Genomic DNA, 21,696 nt, shown 5'->3' on the forward strand with positions numbered 1-21,696 from the left:
CTTCTGGACATTCCTGCCCGAAAATGACCCCTGTGTGCTGCAGACAGCCACGGGCTCTGTTCCCTGTCTCCCTCTCCAGCTCCTCCTCACGCCACATTCCAGTAGCACTCCCTAAACAGGGAGGCTCACGCTGGCCGAGCCGGAATGCTGCCCCTTCCACTGGCTAAATGGCTGTTCTCCTTCAAGACCTACCTGCACCTCCTCTTTCAGGAAGCTCTCCTGGACTAGCCCCGTTCTGTTCCTTCTCACTGCAACCCTGACCCATGCCCTCCAGATCTGCAGTCACTACAGCAAGCTGCAACGTCTGCTGCAACCTCAGTTACCAGGTGAGGTGACAACTCTGGCCTCGCCACCCAGAGAACGCCCTCTATCTCGCCGAAGCAGGTCCCTAGCGAGCCCTGCCACAGTGCCTGGCATTTAGTGGATGCTCAACATACACTTACTGAATGAATACACTAAAAATACTAACCTTAGCCAGAATGCTTTTAGTTGTAAGCATTTGCCAGTGTATCCGTTTTCATGTATCACTGTCATTGAGACGCAATACCCCATAGAACTTTTTATTTTTTTTGAGACAAAGTCTCACTTTGTTGCCCAGGCTAGAGTGAGTGCTGTGGCATCAGCCTAGCTCACAGCAACCTCAAACTCCTGGGCTCAAGCAATCCTACTGCCTCAGCCTCCCGAGTAGCTGAGACTACAGGCACGCGCCACCTTGCCAGGCTAATTTTTTCTATATATGTTAGTTGGCCAATTAATTTCTTTCCGTTTATAGTAGAGACGGGGTCTCTCTCTTGCTCAGGCTGGTTTCGACTCCTGAGCTTGAGCAATCCGCCCGCCTCGGCCTCCCAGAGTGCTAGGATTACAGGCGTGAGCCACCGTGCCCGGCCACCCCACAGAAGTTAATTCCCCAGCTTCTGTGTCAGGCCTGGGTTCAAACCTTGGCTCTGTCCCTCCCTCTCTGTGACCTGGGGATGACACTAATCTCACAGAGGTTCTCAGGCCTAAAACTGGGATACTGCCACCTAACTTGAAAGGCTGTTGTGTGGGCCACACGTGGTGGCTCACGCCTGTAATCCTAGCACTCTGGGAGGCCGAGGTGGGCAGATCGCTCAGTCAGGAGTTTGAAACCAGTCTGAGCAAGAGCAAGACCCCATCTCTACTAAAAATAGAAAGAAATTAATTGGCCAAATAAAAATATATAGAAAAATTTAGCTGGGCATGGTGGTGCATGCCTGTAGTCCCAGCTACTTGGGAGGTGGAGGCAGAAGGATTGCTTGAGCCCAGGAGTTTGAGGTTGCTGTGAGCTAGGCTGACGCCACGGGACTCTAGCCTGGGCAACAGAGTGAGACTCTTGTCTCAAAAAAAAAAAAAAAAAAAAAAAAAAAAGCTGTAAAGGCTGTTGTGTGGATTAAATAACCATGAATGATTGCTTAACAGTGCCGTGCACACGGGAAGTGTCCAACAGACAGTGGCTGCAGCCACCATGATCACTGTTGGCTTGTCTTACGGGACTACGTGGAGCAAGTGAATTTCCAGTTCTGGAAATGTGCCAGCCTACAGGAACCCCGGGACCTTAACGAGACTCTCTTAATTCCCTGTCTCGCCCCCACAGAGAGAAGACAGAACTGGCAGGGAGCTCCCGACTCCAGACACCTGCTTTTCTGGTCAGAGAAGGCACAAACCTTCATCCACCTCTTATCTCCCATGCCGTTGACCCAGCTGCTGCCATTTCCTCCTTCCCCCCATACCGCAGGGGGATGAGGGTCAGCAGCCTCTGGATTAAGGACAGCAGTTGCCCTGTGTCCCTGGCAAGTGCTCTCAGGAACAGCAGGGAGGGAGGCCATGGGAGAATAGGTCTGGCTGGCTCGCTCCCAAGCTTTCCCATCAATCATTAATGCGGGTGCTGACCCACTGCCCTGCTTTTCCAGGCCGGCACTCCCTGGTGCTCTTTGCTTCCCGTTGGCCAATCCAGGTCACCCCATCCCCCTCAGAGCACAGGAAAGGCTTGTGTGGCCTTCTAGGTTGCTTGGATCACCCCAGGGGGTCACCTGAGGTCAACCTATAGGAATGGCCCGGGGCTGTTTTGGCTCAGGGAGTGCTGGACTGAGAAAGGACAGCAGGAGGCCACCCTGCATTCCACAGTTCTTACAACTGCCCCTAGGAACAACCAGCCTTCCAGAGCTAGAGAATGTCCTGGAGAAGAGGCAGAGAGGGAAGGGTGCTCTTCACCCAGGATGGGGAGAGCTGCTGCCGGGAGGGGCCTCGGGCACGCCGCCACCGCCACCCGCACCCGCACGCTGCAGAGAGGGGCGCCAGGCTCCCTGCCATCAGCTCTCAGCTGAGAAGGCTAAGGTGCTGCCAGCTGCTTTCATTCACTTGTTCAACAAAGATTTGTTAAGCACCTGCCGTCATGTGCCAGGCTACATGAGCCAAGTAACTGACACAAACACCATGAACGATGACAGGGCTCTAGAAAGGACAAATGATGGGCGAGGCGGGGCGCGCTCAGAATGCACGAGTCTAGTGTGGGCAGTCGTTTTCCTGAGGATATTACGTGGCCTTTGACCAAGAAGCAGGCTGAGTGGGGTTCCAGGGCACTGGGGGACAGAGAAGGCCCGTGGAGGAGGGGGACTGTCTGCGGGGTGGAGAGAACAGCTGTGCACTGCAGTGCCCAGCGCACGGGGAGGCAAGCCCAGGTCTGGGGCTGAGATCACACGGGGTATCAGAGAATCAGAGGGTAAGGATGTGGGTGTTTATCCTAGGGGCAACAGAAAGCCCAGGACCCAGGAAGACTATGAAGAGAATGGATCGCACTTATTATTTTTTTTTTTTAGAGACAGGTCTTGCTCCATTGCCCAGGCTGGAGTGCAATGGTGGATCATGGCTCACTGCAGCTTCCAGCTCCTGGGCTCCAGTGATCTTCCCACTTCATTCTCCTGAGTAGTGGGACTATAGGCATGTGCCACCATGCCTAGCTAATTTTTAAGATTTTTGTAGTGACAGCATCTCACCGTATTGCCCAAGCTGGTCTTGAACTCCTGGCCTCAAGCGATCCACACACCAGAGGTGCATTTTATTTATGTGTATATATATATATATATTTTTTTTTTTTTTTTTTTTTTTTTTTTTTGAGACAGAGTCTTGCTTTGTTACCCAAGCTAGAGTGAGTGCCGTGGCGTCAGCCTAGCTCACAGCAGCCTCAAACTCCTGGGCTCAAGCAATACTACTGCCTCAGCCTCCTGAGTAGCTGGGACTACAGGCATGTGCCACTATGCCCGGCTAATTTTTTTCTATATATATTAGTTGGCCAATTAATTTCTTTCTATTTATAGTAGAGATGGGGTCTCGCTCTTGCTCAGGCTGGTTTTGAACTCCTGACCTCAAGTAATCCACCCGCCTCAGCCTCCCCGAGTGCTAGGATTACAGGCTTGAGCCACCTCGCCTGGCCCTCTATTTATTATTATTATTATTATATTTTTTTAATTTTAAAGAGATTTATTCTGAGCCAAATTTGAGGACCATGAAGAGGCCTTGAGCAAGTGGACTCACTGTGACTGAGTTATAGTTTGGTTTTTATACATTTCAGAGACAGGGGTTACAGGTGAAGCCATCAATCAATATGTGGGAGGAATACTTTGGGTTGGCTCAAAAAGGTGGGCCATCTCGAAGCGGGGGCTTACAGGTTACAGGTGGGTTTAAAGATTCTTTGGATTGTAATTGGCTAAAGACATGAAGCTTTGTCTAAAGGCTTGGAATGTCTTAACATAAACTGTTTACCATAGAGATGCATTTTAAAAAGATCCTTCAGGCTGCTGTGGAGGATGGCTTAGAAATTATTTCTGCCAGTCTCTGAGAAGTAAGTGTTACAGCAAACCCAGCAGGGGAGTCCTGCCCTCCCTCAGCTTAGTGGGTTGATTAAATGAGGTGATGCATGTGAAGGTGCTTCCGGAACTTTAAAGGGCTGTCCTGCTCGTATTTGTTCTTTGAAGGGAAAAGCCTGTGAGTGGTGGTGGTGTCTAGTCCATGTCCTGTAACCACAGAGCCCTTAGAGCAGGGCCATCTTATCAGTCTCCTTGGCTGGTCCCAGTCAGCAATTCTCTTCCTAATCTATACCGATCTCTTTCATTTTCCATCTGCATGCCCTTCCTTTATGATCTTTTTAAATTTTTTCTTTTTTGAGACAGGGTCTCTATCACCCAGGCTGGAGTACAGTGGCATAATCATAGCTCACTGCAGCCTTGAACTCCTGGGCTCGAGAGATCCTCCTGCCTCGGCTTCCCAAAGTGCTGGGATTATGGAGAGAGCCAATGCGCCCAGCCTCCCTTTACGATCTTATGCTGGCTGTGGCTTTCAATACATTCTTTATACTGAAAACTCCCAAATTCACTTCTCCAGCTCAGCTTCTCTGCCATCTCCATGTGGATGATCAATGGTATTACAGACCTCACACATCCAAACTGAGCCCACCACCTTCCCCCATGGTCTTTCCCAGCTCAGTAGATGAAAACACCAACCGGAAGCTGTTTTCCGTTTGCTGACGTTAGAGTCAGCAAATCTTGTTGCTTCTGTCTTTAGTAAATAATCAGAATCTAATCACTTCTCACCACCTCCATTGCTATGACCTTGGTCCAAGCCAACATCATCTCTTGCCTGGATTATTGTAGTGGCCTCCCAACTGGCTTCTCTGCTTCTAGCTCCCAACCCACCACCTTCTTTCCATACAGCAGTCAGAGTGATCCTTTTAAAATATAAGTCAGATTCTGCCCCTCCTGTGATCAAATCCTTCCAAGAGCTTCCTATGTCAGAGAAAAAACCCATTTTCACACTGGCCAAGTAGGTCTTCTGGAACTGGTGCCCCGACTATGCTACATTCCTTCCAGTATACTGTGCACCGGACACTTGGCCTCCCCTGAACCCAGCAGGACACCCTGCCTTGAGGCCTTTTAGCTGCTGTTCTCCCTAGCTGAAGTTCTTCCCCAGTTACCTATCTCCCCAGCTCACACCTCACCTCCTTCAGGTCTCTCCTCAAATGTGCCCATCTCTGTGAGGCCTCCCAGACCCCCCCTATTTAAAACCAGCCCAGCCTACCCTCACATACTCCATCCCCCCTCCCTGCTTCAATTTTCTCCCTAGCTTTCACCACTGCCTGGCATAGTGGACCTATCTTTTCTCATTTGCCCAGTGTTGTCTCTTCCCAAAACAATGTCAGCCCCATTAGCCAGAGATTTTTATCTGTAAGATTCACGCTAATCTCAAGTCTTAGAGGAGTGACTGGCAGATAGTCATTGCTCAATAAATACTTGCTGAATAAATGAACAACTTTTTATAAATGGAAAAAAGATGTCTGTTCACCATCTAGCCTGAAGCAGTCCTGTCTTCCACAGGCTTCAGTTTTCCAGGGGCATCTGACCCTCTTCTGCAGACCACTCCAATTGTTCAAAGGAAGAACTCATCAAGGTTACAATAAACGGGTAGAAATGCAGTGGAGGGCAAAACAGAGACCAGACATGGCTGGCTGAAGGGGCGTACTTGTGGCCCAGCCAGTTCTTTTGCTAATCTACCATGTGACCTTGGGGGCGGTGGTTCTCTTTTGGGGAGGGCCTTTGCTTTCCCAATGGGGAGGGAGTGTTGGGTGCTTCTTTCCCCCTTTGACTCTAAAACTCTCACTGAGCAGACTGCAAGAGCACTACCACTCAGTGGAGGCAGGTGACTCAGAGTCCTTAGCTCAGTCTCAGGGTGGGGTGGGGAGGTGGTGACAAATCCTCAGGTGGCTTTAAATCGTTTATATATTCTCAGGGAGGAAGATAAGCCTGGTACCAGCAACTACTCACGTGAAAGGCTGTACACAATGAGGGAGGTGGGGAGGAGGAAATTGCCTCTGCTGAAAGCCTCAGGGAAGGTTCAAGGTTGAGGAGAGCTGGGTCACCAGGATAATCTTAAAAGTATAGAAAATACTTAAGAGTTCAGAGAAGAAAATAAAATCAAGGAAAGAGAAGACTTTTAAAAATAAAGATTGAGGGGTAGGATGTTCTAGGTAGGGGAACTATAGGCTGCTAGGCCCAAGAGAGGGAGACGAGAAAGAAGCAGGTCAGGGTGGAGAGAACAGGAAAGGCTGGGGAAGCAGGTCTTAGCCAAATGTGAGGAGAAAACCTGCAACTCTGCACGTGGTGCTCACCCAACTTGTGCTTCAGTCACTCGGCACACGGCATTTCTACGTGCCGGACGCTACTCTAAGCTCATTAAGCATATTAACTCAGGCTTTGCAGGTGAACTATAAGGCAGGTACCATCATCATCTTTCACAGATGGGAACATCGGAGCATGGAGAGTGAGGGAACTTCCAAGACCGCATGGGAGCTAGGTGCCAGCTGATCATCAGGGCAGAGGCTCTTTTTTTTTGAGACAGAGTCTCGCTTTGTTGCCCAGGCTAGAGTGAGTGCCATGGCGTCAGCCTAGCTCACAGCAACCTCAAACTCCTGGGCTCAAGCAATCCTTCTGCCTCAGCCTCCCGAGTAGCTGGGACTACAGGCATGCGCCACCATGCCCAGCTAATTTTTTCTATATATATATTAGTTGGCCAATTAATTTCTTTCCATTTATAAGAGATGGGGTCTCACTCTTGCTCAGGCTGGTTTTGAACTCCTGACCTCGAGCAATCCGCCTACCTCGGCCTCCCTGAGTGCTAGGATTACAGGCGTGAGCCACCCCGCCCGGCTGGCTCTTAACCACCCACCGTACTGCTTCTGGCTTCCATCTCCCAGCTCCTCTAACACTAGGATGTTCTTCCATACCCTGACCAATTGGATTCTCCCTCCAACTACCTACTATTCCTATGCTGCCTGGCCCCGGTCACTAAATTTCAGCCTACACCTTCTCCTCCCTAAACCCATCTTCTCTAGGTGAAATCTCTGTCGCTGCAGCATTTGTCATTTGATAGTTTGCTGACCCCCCCTTCTTCCTTAGTTTATCACGCCCTCTCAATGTGTAGCTCCTAAAACTCCCAATAATCAAGATGAAGTTGAAGTGTGAAATGACCTGTCCCACTTGTGGTCCACTAGGACTCCCAGGTGGGCCAGCCGTCACTGCCTAAACAGCATGTCAGGCTTCCCTGTGCTGCTTATGGAAATGGAAGGTAGCCCTTTAAATCTACCTCTTTCAAGTGCTATCCTGTTGCCTTTGACCTGTCGTTAGAGCCCTTGGAGGTTTTCTAAGCCTGATCCTATTTTCCAAAGGGTGAACAATCTCTTACCTCATACCATCTGTGAATCTGAGGAACGAGTCTTCTACCTTTTCTCCCAAGTCAGTTAGGGGCTTTCCTCTAGCAGTGGTCTGTTTATTTACCTTTGAAGATCAGGCAGTCTAACAAATCTGAAATCTGATACCCAGCATCTCCCTCTCTATCTGAAGGTGCGAAGATAGTGGGATACAGTGGGGAGAGCACAGTGCTGGATGTCGTGACAGTACACCCCCAGCTCTGTCTTTACTTCGCTGTGTGCCTCTGCACAACCTTCCAACTAACCTCTTTCCCGTCTGTCAGATGGGAGTAACACTCGCCTGCCTTCCTTAATGGAGGTGGCATGCTTAGGTGAGATATTAAATGTGAAAGACATTTGTATTACACAATTTACACACCAAAATGTTATCTCTTAGGGGTAATATTTGTATCTTCTTTTATTGCTTATCTGATTTTTCTAAATTTTCTTTTCTTTTCTTTTTGAGACAGGGTCTTATTCTGTTGCCCAGGATGGAGTGCAGTGGCACAATCATAGCTCACAGCAACCTCAAACTCTTGGGCTCAGTAATCTGACTGCCTCAGTCTCTCAAGAAGCTGGGACTACAGGTGTATGCCAAAATGCCTGGCTCATTTTTTGTAAAGATGAGGTCTTGCTATGTTGCTCAGGTTGGTCTTGAACTCCTGGCCTCAAGCAATCTTCCCACTTCAGCCTCCCAAAGTGCTAGAATTACAGGCATGAGCCACCAAACCTGGCCTCTAAGTTTTCTATAATGAACATGTAGTATGTTTAGAAAGCAAATTTTTAAAAAAAGATTTTAAAAGCATGATAAAAATGATTTTAGAGAACAAGATAAAGTAGAAAAGTTGAAGAAGTCTATCCTAAGATGCAACATTCTGGCCCATCCATGTCATAACATTCTCTGCAGATGCACAGAGGACAGATGGCATAGATGTGGCACCATGGCAGGATAGCCACACACATCCAGAGAAAACATCGAGTGGCTGAGCTGCGTATCTGCCACATGCCTATTTTGTTAAAAACATCAACAAAGAGCTGCACATACTTGTCCAATAACAGAAACTACTGTGAATGAAAAATAGCCTGAGAACTAGGCGGAAGGGAAGGATTAGCAGGAGATAAATATTATTTACCTTTAACATGTCTGTAGCTTAAATTGTTTTTTGTTTTTTGTTTTTGTTTTTTTTTTGAGACAGAGTCTCACTTTGTTGCCCAGGCTAGAGTGAGTGCCATGGTGTCAGCCTAGCTCACAGCAACCTCAAACTCCTGGGCTTAAGCAATCCTCCTGCCTCAGCCTCCCGAGTAGCTGGGACTACAGGCATGCGCCACCATGCCTGGCTAATTTTTTTCTATATATATTAGTTGGCCAATTAATTTCTTTCTATTTATAGTACAGAAGGGGTCTCACTCTTGCTCAGGCTGGTTTCAACTCCTGACCTCGAGCAATCCACCCTCCTTGGACTCCCAGAGTGCTAGGATTACTGGCGTGAGCCACCGCGCCCGGCCTTAAATTGTTTTTAAAACAAGCATCCGTGTCTTTTGTAACAAAGCTGAGTAGGAGAAGAGTCAGTTTTGTAAAACTTCTTGCCTTTTCCCTAATAAAAATTAGGGAAAAGGATTTCAATTGAGTGAAAGCAGCCCAGGAAAACTAAGGGCAAATACTAACACCAGGTGAGAAGCAAAGCTCTCCTGGTACTGAATCTCAAAGACATTTTAAGTCTTGTTTTCTATCCTCTCTTTCCTTTCCAAGTGTACCCCTAGTTGAGTGCTTTCTAAGGTCCCAGATAAGGGCCTACATAACAAATATTTGTTTTTGTTTTTTTTGAGACAGTCTCACTTCGTTGCCCAGGCTAGAGTGAGTGCCATGGCATCAGCCTAGCTCACAGCAACCTCAATCTCCTGGGCTCAAGCGATCCTACTGCCTCAGCCTCCCGAGTAGCTGGGACTACAGGCATGCGCCACCATGCCTGGCTAATTTTTTCTCTATATATTAGTTGGCCAATTAATTTCTTTCTATTTATAGTAGAGACGGAGTCTCGCTCTTGCTCAGGCTGGTTTTGAACTCTTGACCTCGAGCAATCCACCCGCCTCGGCCTCCCAGAGTGCTAGGATTACAGGCGTGAGGCACCATGCCCGGCACGTAAAAATATTTGAAAAGCATCAAGACCCCAAGAGAGGAAAGGGAGAACCAGAGTGAAAGAACAAAAACAAGAGGATTCAAATCTCAGGGAGCCCAGGAAGACTTTTTAAACATCTAAGCACCCTAGGGATTAAAAAAACTGGCCCGTGCTGTCACCTCCCAATTCTATCATTCTGACAGCAGCTTCTGGATTTTATGCCTGCGTGACAGCCTGCAAGAGCTCTCAGTAAGAAAGCCGGCCAGAAACTGCAACCTCACTCCTCAGGACGCAGAGGCAGGAGGAGTGTGTGGGGCGAGACAGGGAGATGCCAGACTGGAGTGACTTAGTGATGACGCTGGGGGAGTTCACTCAGAGAGTGGAAGGCGTCTCATGTCAGGTCATGTTAGACTCCTAACCAGCTCAGCCCTCAGCCCCATCTGCAGGAGGAAGAAGGGGCTCCCTTCAAAGAATCGAGTGAAGCCCTGCCTCTGCTCACCTAGTGTTACAACCAGTGCCGGCTGTGATGATCGGGAGTCTGTCTGTAAACACTGTTTGCCTCTGGGGTTCTCCCTCCCCAGGGGCCCCCTGTTCCTGCCTACCTGGCTGCCAGAGCCCTGAGGACCTCTCCGAGATGCAGGGTCTGAGGCAGCCATGAGCCAGTGGAAAAAGAACTTCCCAGAGTTCCCCTGGTCCCACAGCACAGCCCGCTCCTTGCCAGGCCGCCTTGGCGCTGGTCCAGAATATGGCCCCTTCCGTGGCGGCCTGCAGAGACGAACAGCGCAGGAAGAGGCAGCTGGAAGTTGGGGGAGCTGACTCTCCAGCTCCCCCAGCTCTACAGCAACAAGACAACACGACCTAGACAAAGAGCACCATCTTCTGATTCAGCCGAAGCCACTGTTTTCCTCAAAACAACTGCCCTAAGGAGGGACACCAGGGCAGCAAGAGGAACAGACACTAGGTCTTTCTACTCACCAAGTGCTCGGCGCTACTTGCCTTGGGGATTGCTGCTAACTGGGCAGGTGGCAGTTGGCAGGCTGCTGGCGGGCCAGCTCTGGAATCACTGTCACAGGCCTCCTTTCCGGCTGCCTCCTCAGGAACCTCCACCCAAATCCCAGGGCGTCCTGAGCATGCAGGCAGTGTGTCCCCACCCACAGCAACCTGCTTGGTGAGGCTAAGCACACCTTTTCCCCATTAATGCTTCCTGTCATCCCTCTCCCTCCAGGAACCAGGCAGGCTGAGGCAGAGCCTTCCTACATCCGTCTGAACCGTCCTGGGGTTCATAGGCCAACTGGGGATCCCGGGCACCAACCTTGAGTTAACATGAGTCAGGGCCAGGTACGTGTGGCCTGCTCTTCCCTGTCTGGGCAGGTAGGGCTGGAATGGTGCCAGCAGCTCACCTTTGTGACACAAGCACAAAAGCATTTGTTCCAAAGGTGGCCGAGGTGCAACCAACAGCCCACCTCCCAACCACCTGAGGTGCCAGGCCTCCTACGGGACGGCCTGCCAGGCGCAGAGAAGGAACCCGGGGAGAGGGGTGCCTCTCTCCCTCCTCTCACCCATCAGAGCCTACAAGTGTTGGTGTTCTGCTTGCTTCCAAGCATAGTAAGTCCCTAGTGCCGGTACCACCGTGCTGATGACCAGCCACCTCTCAGGAGGCAGCTTGGCGTAGGGACCAGGGCAGGCCTTTGTTCCCAAACAGAAATGGGTCTGAATCCTAGCGCTGCCACTCACTAGCTGAGCAGGCCTGGGCAAACTGCTTCACTTCTCTACGTGTTACTTCTGTATAGGTGCAATCTCATGCAGCTCATTGAGATGAAGTCACTGGACTAAGGTCAGGAGGAGAGGTGGCTGTAGAGTTTGGTCCCGAATCCTGGGATACTGGCTCCCAGAGCTTGTCTGACTTCACTAGGCTGTTTCTCAACAGCAGCCACGACTGACAGAAATGGTGGTCGTTTTTATAAAATGGCTGGCGAAAAGTTCCTTCTGAAAAGATCACTTCCTTTTTTTTTTTTGAGACAGAGTCTCGCTTTGTTGCCCAGATTAGAGTGAGTGCTGTGGCGTCAGCCTAGCTCACAACAACCTCAAACTCCTGGGCTCAAGCAATCCTCCTGCCTTAGCCTCCCGAGTAGCTGGGACTACAGGCATGCGCCACCATGCCTAGCTGATTTTTCCTATATATATTAGTTGGCCAATTAATTTCTTTCTATTTATAGTAGAGGCAGGGTCTCGATCCTGCTCAGGCTGGTTTCGAACTCCTGACCTTGAGCAATCCGCCCACCTCAGCCTCCCAGAGTGCTAGGATTACAGGCGTGAGCCACCGCGCCCGGCCTAGCTCACTTCCTTAGTACAGCGGTAGCCTTCACAGTTGCCGCCTTAACCAGGCGAGCAGAGTCAGCATCACCTTTACAGGGCCACGGGCACCAGGGTGCCTCCCGACAGATGCACGCAACAGGAAGCGCACGTCACCCACGTGGGGCCGACAAACACTAAACCCAAACCTAAGCACAGGAAATGACCCAGCAAATACGGAACACTGTCAGGCAAAGGCAGCAAAGCGTCAGCAGCCGGAGATCTTAGTGAAGGAAATACAGAAGGTCGCCATATTATTCTTTTAACTCTTCTCTAGCTTTAACCTTTAAGACTAACTTTTAAATATTTGTGGTATTATACTGAAATTATTGAATAATTTTTATTTGACATTCATTTTGTGTTAAGGGATTTCAACATTTTCTACTATCAAATGTCTGTATCAGGTAGAGATCACTTTTACTTGCTAATGAAACATATAATCTTGTCACAATATAGTGGTCCATAATAGTAATAAACCATGCGTTTAATATTGTTGTTTTTTTTTTTTTACAGAAATACTCCTGAAATTTTATCACAGAAAAATTCAGTTTATCATTATGATTACTCCTTGTTATTTAAAAACTCATAAAGTGTTATTGAAGATACAGAATAACTTATGATTTTGGGAATTCCCAGAATTTCTATTCCTTGTTGCTGAATCCCTAAAATGTTAACAGCTGTCGGGAATTCGGAAGCACCTAGGACTCCCCATGGTGACTTTCTACCTGTCAGAGAACCCTATTCAAATAAAAAATCATTTATGGGATTGACCTGGGCACTGACTATGTGCAAAAGCACTTCCTAGACCCCTATGGGGGAGAGATGCCAAAAGGAATAAGACACAGCCTGCCCCTGAAGAGGACAAGTGTACAAACAAATAACTGTGATGGAGAACACACAATAGGTAGACGCTGCAGAGGAAGAAATATTTCCAACTCAGGAGCAGCAGAGGCGATTCTGGAGTAGGTGCTAAGGGCCTTCTTTCAGCTGTGCTGGAAGACTGGGAAAGGCCTCCCAGGGCAGGCCAGGGTTGAGACAGGCAACACAGAAGAGAATGCATCTGGGAACGGCAAGCTGTCTACTTCGGCTGCAGCCTCCGGTTCTGTGAAGAACAGATGAGGGGCCAGGACATGACTGACCTTGAACTTCTAGTTACTAAGGAGCATGGACTTAATTCTGAGGCCAGGGGGAGGGCAGAACCAAAGGGGTGCTTGGTTCCAATGGCTGTAAGAGACTCACGAGGGGGCTTCAGAAATGACACAGTGAGAGATGATAAGCATCTGAAATCCCACCTCTCATCACTTCAAAACCCTGTACCCTGTTCACCCTGAACTTTCCAGCACACCAGGCTCCCTCCACCTGGAGCAGCTCCCTCCCTTCCTCACCTGACTCATACCTATCTCATCCTTCTAATCTCAGCCTAAATATCACTTCCTCAGACAAGCCTCCTGTAATGGGCTCCTAAAGTTCCTGGATTTCACCACTCATCGCTCTTTCCATACTTTCTTGCTATTGTATTTTACTTATTTATTTTTGGGATGCGCTACTTATTTATTTGCATGCTTGCTTTATAGTTGGGATAAAACACACTCATGGTTAGAGTGGTGCAGTTTGCATTAATCTTAAGTATATATAGCTCCATGAATTCTTACATTATATTACTACAAAACCATCACCCAAGTGAAGATAGTAAACATTTTCAGCATCCCAGAGGTTCCTTGTGTCCCTGCCCAGTCAAGCCCCCCAGTGAGAGGTAACCACTCTTTCGACCTCCATCACTATCAATTATTTAATAGTTTTGCCTGGCTGGAGTCTGAGAGACCATGGGGAGCAGGCACCGAGTGCTACCTGCTACGCTCTGGCCCCCACAGTGCTGGGCACAGAGTGGGCATTCACAAGCCTGCTAACGGAATATCAGACCAGGGCGGTGGCGGAGGGAATGGAAGAGGCCTGGAGACACCAGCCTTTTACCATGTGTTCGCATCTCTGCTCCCATGTTGTTCCCTGCCTGAAATGCCCTCCCTTTTTCATCTCATTCCTACCTTCCCCTCTTTAAAAAAAGTTTGGCTCAAGTTCCATCCCCTTCTGGGAAGCTCTCCCCTTGCAGCACCCACGCATCTGCCCCCCTCGCAGGTACTGCCTCCCGTTCTCTCTGGGTAGACGTGCGTGCGCATCCAGAGCCTGCTCCCCATTCTCAAAGGGGAGACCCTGTTTTAAGTCTTCATTAAATCAATACCAATCCCCCTCACTTCCTAATTGTTCACAGAGTATCCTTTTTCTTTTGAGACAGGGATTTGTTTTGTTGCCCACGCTGGAGTGCAGTGGCAAATGGCGTCATCATAGCTCACTGCAAACTCAAAGTCATGGGCTATAGTGATCCTCCTGCCTCAGCCTCTCAGCAGCTGGGACTACAGGCACATGCCACTACAACACCTGGCTAATTTTTAAAAATTTTGTAGAGATGAGGTCTTGCTATGTTGCCCAGGCTGGTCTTGAATTCCCAAGAGATCCTCCCGCCTTGGCCTCCCAAAGGATTGTATAGTTAGGATTACAGGCATGAACCACTATGCCAAGCCTGTTCCCAGAAGATCCTGAGCTGTAAAAAATTTCTTCTGGTCTATCTTCCCCACAAAGCTATAAGGATCACACTGGAAAACAGCTATGACAAGGCTTGTTTTATTGATTGATTGATTGATTGATTGATTGATTGATTGATTGAGACAGAGTCTCGCTTTGTTGCCCAGGCTAGAGTGAGTGCCGTGGCATCAGCCTAGCTCACAGCAACCTCAAACTCCTGGGCTCAAGCAATCCTGCTGCCTCAGCCACCCGAGTAGCTGGGACTACAGGCATGCACCACCATGCCCGGCTAATTTTTTCTATATATATATTAGTTGGCCAATTAATTTCTTTCTATTTATAGTAGAGATGGGGTCTCACTCTTGCTCAGGCTGGTTTCGAACTCCTGACCTCGAGCAATCCGTCTGCCTTGGCCTCCCAGAGTGCTAGGATTACAGGCGTGAGCCACCGCGCCCGGCCTATGATAAGGTTTTATAAGCCACAGTTTATGTGACAAATCTAAGGCATTTTCATGTCTAGTTACATGAGTGTTTGCTTAAAAATTATTGATTAAACTATACATATATCATATGTACAAAAAAAAGGTTTAAAAAAAGAATGCAGGCTGGTAGAGGTGGCTCACACCCATAATCTCAGCACTTTGGAAGGTTGAGGAGGGAGGACTGCTTGAGGCCAGGAGTTCGAGGTTACAGAGAGCTATGATATGCCACTGCACTCCAGCATGTGTGACACAGCAAGACCTCGTCTCTAAAACAAAAAGATTGAAGGACAATAGACCTCAATTTCTACTAAAAAAATAAAAAATAAAACAAAAAGAATGTAGTGGAGCTGTATGTACAGATATAGAAAGATTCCCAAGATCTATTTAAGTAAAAACAGCTAGGTGTCAGAACAATGTAGTATGTTCCCACTGCCACAGGGGCAGGAGCAGGAGAGGATAAAATATTGAAATGTATGGAAAATTATAAAAAGACACAAAGGAAACCAATCACCTTCCCCTTCATCCCTGCGGAGTGGGGCTGGAGGGCTGCCAAGTCTAGTCAATTCCTTGTGTCATATAACTTTCTAATTTCTCTACATGTTATTGTATATTAATAAATATATTAACATGTAAATAAACTAAAACGAGGGGCTGTACTTGTACTGCCACCACAGTCCTTCCCAACTGCCTAAGTTCATCCAGAGGGTAAACTGGGCAGCATGCTAAAACCCGGGCTCAGGCCCCAGAAGCCAGGCAGACCCTGCAACAGGCCGGGAGGTACAAATTCAGCACAAGTCAAAGCAGAACAATGAAAACAGCCTGTGAGCTCACCTAGAGCAACCGCCGGGCCCAGGTAGGAGCAACAGCTGATGCAACACCATCTTTTGCTTGGCCAAAAGCTGGGAACTCAGAGCCTAGGGCCAAAGGGGGAGTTAGGGGAGCTGCCTGTGGGCCCATGCTGCCCACCTGTTGTGTGACCCAAACTGATACAGATTCCTGACAAATATGCAAATGCAAAGTTGGGAGAAGCATCCCAAGGGAGAGGGCGAAAGGGACAAGGGCATCCCGGGCACTGCTGGTCTTCCCAGCACTAAGAGCGCCGCCACAAAGCACAAGGCAGGGCTTCCTGGGGCCAGAAACATCCATGTGCTGGAAGGGACGGGAGAAACACTGCAGCAACCCTTTCTGCAAGGCCATGTCTGTCTGTCTCTGTCTGTCTGTCTGTCTGTCTGTCTGTCTGTCTGTCTGTCTGTCTCTCTCTCTCTCTCCCCGATTGACAGGGCAGCCCATTCTGAACCTACACTCTTGACTCTGAGTTGACCTTCAGGGTCAACAAACAAACTCCCATTGCCAAGTCAACAGCAAGACATTCTGTTATCTTTCGGTTTATGTCTGGGTCGATTCTCGGCAAGGGTCTCAACCTTGAAGCTAGCCCCTCATCCCCCAATATCCCTCAAGATACAAATAATTCATGTACCAAATTAACCAAGTATTGTTCAAGTGCTAAACATCTCCCTGATGCACCGTCATCATTTCTTACCTGAATTATTGCAATAGTCTGTAAGAGGGCCCCTTGCTCCACTCTTTGTCCCCTCCCCAGTCTGCAGCCAGACTGATCTTTCTAGATCACAAACCTGATCATATTTATTTTCCTGGTTAAAACTCTTCAAAAATTCTTTGCTACTGTCAGAAAAAAACCCAAACTCCTGATGGTGCAAGGCCCATCTTGATCCAGGCTCTGCCTCTCTCCCCAGCCTTCCTTTCCTTTAGGAAGCAAGGCTTCCCTGCTCAGGGGCAGTCAGCTGGGCTGGCGAGGCTCTGTCCCTCCAGCTTCTCAGCTGCAAATGGGGCCCCTCCCACCGCCTGACAGCATAATACAGCAAAGGTGAAGGGCCTTGAAATGTCAAGAGCTATACAAACATAAAGTATTGTAACAGCTACCGGCAAAACACTGCCTTCTTCTCCCCTTCCAGAGAGGTTCCTGCCAGCTTCTCTCGCCCACCAATATAAGAGGCCCTGTGCTGCTGCCCTGGTCCCGTGCCCATCTCACCGCTATCGACCACCTTCCCAAAGCCCTCTCTCTGCGGGCTCAGCACCCTGCTGCTTGCTCTTCCTTCCCCTGTCAAATGACCATCCTCCCTCCCCGCAGCCATGTCCCCTTCCCTGTTTTGTCCTTGGCTGGCTTTCCTGCTCACCGCACAAACCATCCGCAGATGACTTCACATACTGCGTCTGTCCCGGGCCCCTCTCCTGCTGACCGACCAAATACCACAGAGGCCTCCCAGGGGCCTCACGATGTGTCCAACACGCAATCAGTGATTCATGCCAGGCCAAGACAGCCCTGACTCTCGCGCCCAGCACAGGGTCTGGCAGGCGGCACACGCTCGGTTTGTGCTTGCTGAACTGATCACCATGTGCTCCTTTCCTCTCCTGCCACCCCCACCTGCTCTGCCTCCAGTGCTCCCAGTCCATGGGCACCATCACCCAGTCACACAGGCCGGAAGTCCGAGACCAGCGGGTCTTCCCTCACTGCTCCCTTACCCAGGCTTCCCTTTCTCTGACCTTGCCTTGGTCCTGACTCACGCCCACCCACCCCTCACCTGGACCTGCCTCTGGACAATCCTTGCTCCATTCCAGCCACCCCATGCCTGCCAGTGACATTCCTCAGCCCAGACATACTCACGCCGCTGCCCACAAAACCCAACTCCTTAATGTGGCATCCAGGGCCTTACACGTTCTGGCCCCAACATAGGGTGCACATATTTACCCACTGCCCAGTGGGCAAAAGTGGTGTAACAGCAGCACCTACCAGTGGCTTCACGTTCCTCTTAATCCCCACAACAACCCCGTCAGGGAGGACACCAGATCAAAACCTGACGGATGAGGATACTGAGGACAGGAGGGAAACCCGCCAGAGTCACAGTCCAAGCTCATAAGAGTGTAGTGTGCCAGAACTGACCATCTCTTAATCCACCAGTGTTCCCTGAAACATTCTAAATCCTCAGGGGCTGAAACACGCCTTTTTAAACACCCTTTGCAGCAGGCTTCCCACTGCTGCTCTGACGTCCCAAAGGAAGCAGTGGATGTTCCTGGGATCAAAATGAAAGATAGTGTGAGTCACCCAAATTATTCCTAGATTTCCTTTGAGTTCCAAGAAAGAATATCAATGTGTAATGGTCGATAATTTTATAGTAAGTAGAAGTTGTATTTTTCACGTATGATTAACACTATAGCACACTGATACTCCTGGTTAATCAAGGTGGCTAAAACATTTCTACCCATTTTATGGGACCTGGAGAAAGATTTTACTGTTCTAAACATAGGTGATGTCAAATGCCTGGTTAGAACACCTCTCCTGGTGACCACCCCATTCCTGGAGCAAAGTCTCCTGGCAGTGCCATGGTGTGTCCAGGAACAGGATGCTCCCCTGCCACGGCCTCTGGTGGCCTTACTGGCCTGGAACTTGGCTCTGCAAATAGATGGCTCCCATCCCAGAGATTCCCACTAAGCCACCAACTGTTCCTACTTCCTCAGGTTCTAGGGGCTGTTGCTAAGGTCAGAATGGAAGGACAAAAACAAACCCCAATAACAATGATGTCGATAATGACAAAAGGGAAAGCCCAGAAGAGGGGGCACAGAGAACTAAAACGTAGAGAACATCTGGCAAACTGCGAAGGCTGCTCTGATGCCCCCTGGCGGGGGTGCGAGGCACCTCCTCATGCTTTTCTCTTCTACCCTCGTCCTCTGCCATCCTCACTCTGCACTGTCCTTGTTTACTTAAGACTAGTGAAACAGTGGGAGTGAAGAAGGAACAAAGAATTCACATTAGTGTCACTAAAGTTGGTATTCAACCCCCCACTGCTAAATTTGACTGGCAAAAAAAAAAAAAAAAAAAAAGAAGGAACAAAGAAATCTGAAACCGGTTGTGATCACTTAGTCGTAAATACCACTGCACTTGGACTAGCCTAGCTCCCTTCTTTCTTAGTGACAGAATCCCAATTCCATTTCAGGTGGCAGTGTGCCCATCTAAAGACTTTCTTAGTCTCCCTTGCAACAAGGGAAGCCAATGAGGGAGAAGTTGAAGCTATTGGGTGGGACTCGCAGGAAAGCTCCCTAGAGGGAGCATGTGTCCTTTCTGCCTTTCCTCCCTTCTCCTGCTTTCTTCCTAGAAAGCTGACAGGATGGCTGGAGCTCCCACAGCTATCTCAGACCCTGTGCAACCTTGGCGTAGGAAGCCCTGTGCTAAGGATGGCGGAGTAGAGAGACCAGCCCTAGACTGTCTTAGCCAGATTTCTTTTCATGATAAACAGTAAACGTCTACTGGTTTATAAGCCAATGCTATTTCTGGTCTAGCTGCCAAATGTAATCCCTAATTGATTCAAAAATAAACCAATTAAATTTTGTTTTCTTAAATTACTCATTGTTTGACCTACAGTTTACAAGGCCAATCACTACCTCCAACCTCTGGTCCTTGTAACGTAATGATGCTTTGCCCTTAACTACTGCTCACTGGGAGGTCGGGAGGGTGGAAGGACAGAAGCAACAGAAGGAAGAGGCTGTTCCAGATGGAGAAGGAGAGGCTGGAAAGAAGGTGAGGGACAGAGGCAGGAGTGAGAGCAGGAAAAGGGGGAACAGGGAAGGGCGGAGATGGGGGGATTACAGGTAGGAAGAGAGGGCAAAGGGCTGGAGCAAAGGTGAGTGGGGGTGAGGGGCAGGGCAGAGACCATGGAGAGACGGGAAGGGCAGTGACTGCCATCATTTTGAGGACACTGGCTGCAGGCTGGGCATCAAGCGTGGGGCATGCCACCCATACTCTCCCCGGTGCTCACCCTCCTGAGGTATTACCATGACCATTTTACAAATGAGGTAGCTCATGCTCTGAGATATAAGTAACTTTCCCTCAGTCACAGAAAGTGGCAAAGACAGAAGAATTTCTTCAAGTCTCCTTAAAAGAGAGGTGAGACATCATTCTTCTTTCTTTCTCTAAACTACTGCCTGGAATGTGGTATGATAGCTGGACCCACGGCAACCTTTTGGACCAGCTGAACAGCAGCCATACCCTAAGAATGGCAGAGCAGGGAACTGGAAGGAGCCTGGGTTGTTCACGACCTAGATTTTCCACAGCTGCCTGGGACTGCAGACTACCTAACTCAGTTGGAATCGTCACCCGCAAATCCACCCACAACTTATTCTGATCTTAATTTGCTATATTTCCCTACAATCTTCAGTAACAGATTCTAAGACACATTCCCAGAGATTCTGATTCAAGTCACCTTGAAATATATTTTCCTAGAAAAACAGAAAGTCGGACTTATTGAAAAAGCAAGGAAAACATCTGAGAGTCCATAGGACAAACCCTGATACTTCAAAAGCACCAACTGCTAGTGACTTGCCCCTAGTAGACCTTACAGATCAGCATATGACACTGTAAAGTTAATGTCATCATTTTGAGAAACAGAAGAAAGGAGAAGTTCATAAAGACCGGGAGAGCACATTTGGGGCCATTCTTCAGAAACAGATAAAAAATGGTCTTAGTAATTTTAGACCAACCTGTAACAGTGCAATATTTAATAAAAATCAACCAATAGTCCAAGCTGCAGAAAGAGTATACTCCTTTTGAACAAAGCAATAGGATCAAAGGGATAGATTTGCACAAAGTAACATCACACAGAATTGCTGTCATGCACTGCTGGCTGCAGCTTCCTGTGTGCCAGGAATTCTCCCCAACTAGACTGCATGCAAGCTCTCCTCTCTAGAAGAGGGACTGTGTCATTACTATTTCATTATCTTCAGCAATAGCACTCAGCACAGTCCTGAACACAGGTGCTTAATACATGAGCACAGACATGAGGAAGGAACTAACAGGATTCATGTGTGTTGGTCAAAGCTGTCCATCAAGCCCTACCCTGTGCCCACCTCTGAGTTCAGGCTGATTCCTGAAATTCTAGCCGAGGGGATTGAGAGTCGGTGCTATCACTGTTCATCACTCCCATGAGACTGCTGTCTCTCGGACACTCTGGGGATGCTGAAAGGCTCAATTCCCTTCTCTTCTCAGAATACTCCTGTGATAGAGTCCCAAGAGTCCAGAGAGTTCAGGTGAAGCTGAGCAGGATGACACAGGCTGCTTAGCTCTGCCCAGGGCCTATCCAATCCACCCTTTTTAGCTGTTTAAATCTCAGTGGGGCAGAAACCTTAACGGGGTTGGAAGTGGTGGGCGACACTCAGTTGTAAAGACCAGGTAGTCATCTTTCGCACCCTGTGGTCCTTGGAGGCCCCCTGGCATGCAGAATCATCTACTCCTAAAGCAACTGTCCCTTTCAGAAGTATGGTCTTATTCTAAAATTAAAGATTTTAGGGCCCACTAGGGATTATAACTAGTTTATATTCCTCTACCTGGCACTCAAAGAAGCCAAGTTTGGGGATGGAATGTGGGGCATGCATTCTTAAGGCTGGAAAGCACTTTAATTTGTAGGGTTTAGTGGCTTTTTCTGGCCACTGGCTTGATTTTAGTTTCTGGCACTCTCAGCTAGACTAAGAATTATTATCTGGTGTCCCAGCCACACGGATTGACACCTCCATTAACCTGGCACACAACTCGCCAAAAAGCCCAACTTTCCAGCTGTCACTCCCCACATATGTGGCCAATACCAGTCCCGGTCCTTGCCTTTATTCAACCAGAGAAATGCAATGCAATCCAACTCAACCCACAACACTGAGTGGTCAGCAAATGACAGGCAGAATGCTAGGAGCTTCAAGCACCAAGAAAAACTAGACCCTGCTCTCAAGGGGCTCAGAGTCTGCTAGAGAAAGGAGACACGTAAACAAGCAGCGGCAGACAGTGATAACTACTACACACAGAGACCCTGAGCACAGAAGAGGCAAGGCTGCCCTGCTGGAAGGGATCAAGGAAAGAAAAG

The 21,696-nt window shown here is 48.8% G+C and overlaps 1 protein-coding gene across 3 annotated transcripts in view; it reads right to left on the minus strand.

Moving 5' to 3' along the window:
- Positions 1 to 21,696, minus strand: part of PPARD (peroxisome proliferator activated receptor delta) — a 76,562-nt gene that overhangs the window by 21,613 nt on the left and 33,253 nt on the right. The window contains exon 1 of one of the 3 annotated variants that reach the window (XM_076003414.1): positions 10,682 to 10,808. The exons of the other annotated variants lie outside the window; for them this stretch is intronic. The gene's annotated coding sequence lies outside the window, so the exon portion shown is untranslated. Of the gene's footprint in view, positions 1 to 10,681; positions 10,809 to 21,696 lie in introns of those variants that run through there. 3 annotated transcript variants of the gene reach the window in all.

This window comes from Microcebus murinus, chromosome 5 (genome assembly GCF_040939455.1).
Source record: "Microcebus murinus isolate Inina chromosome 5, M.murinus_Inina_mat1.0, whole genome shotgun sequence".
In the NCBI taxonomy this organism is placed as follows: Eukaryota; Metazoa; Chordata; class Mammalia; order Primates; family Cheirogaleidae; genus Microcebus; species Microcebus murinus.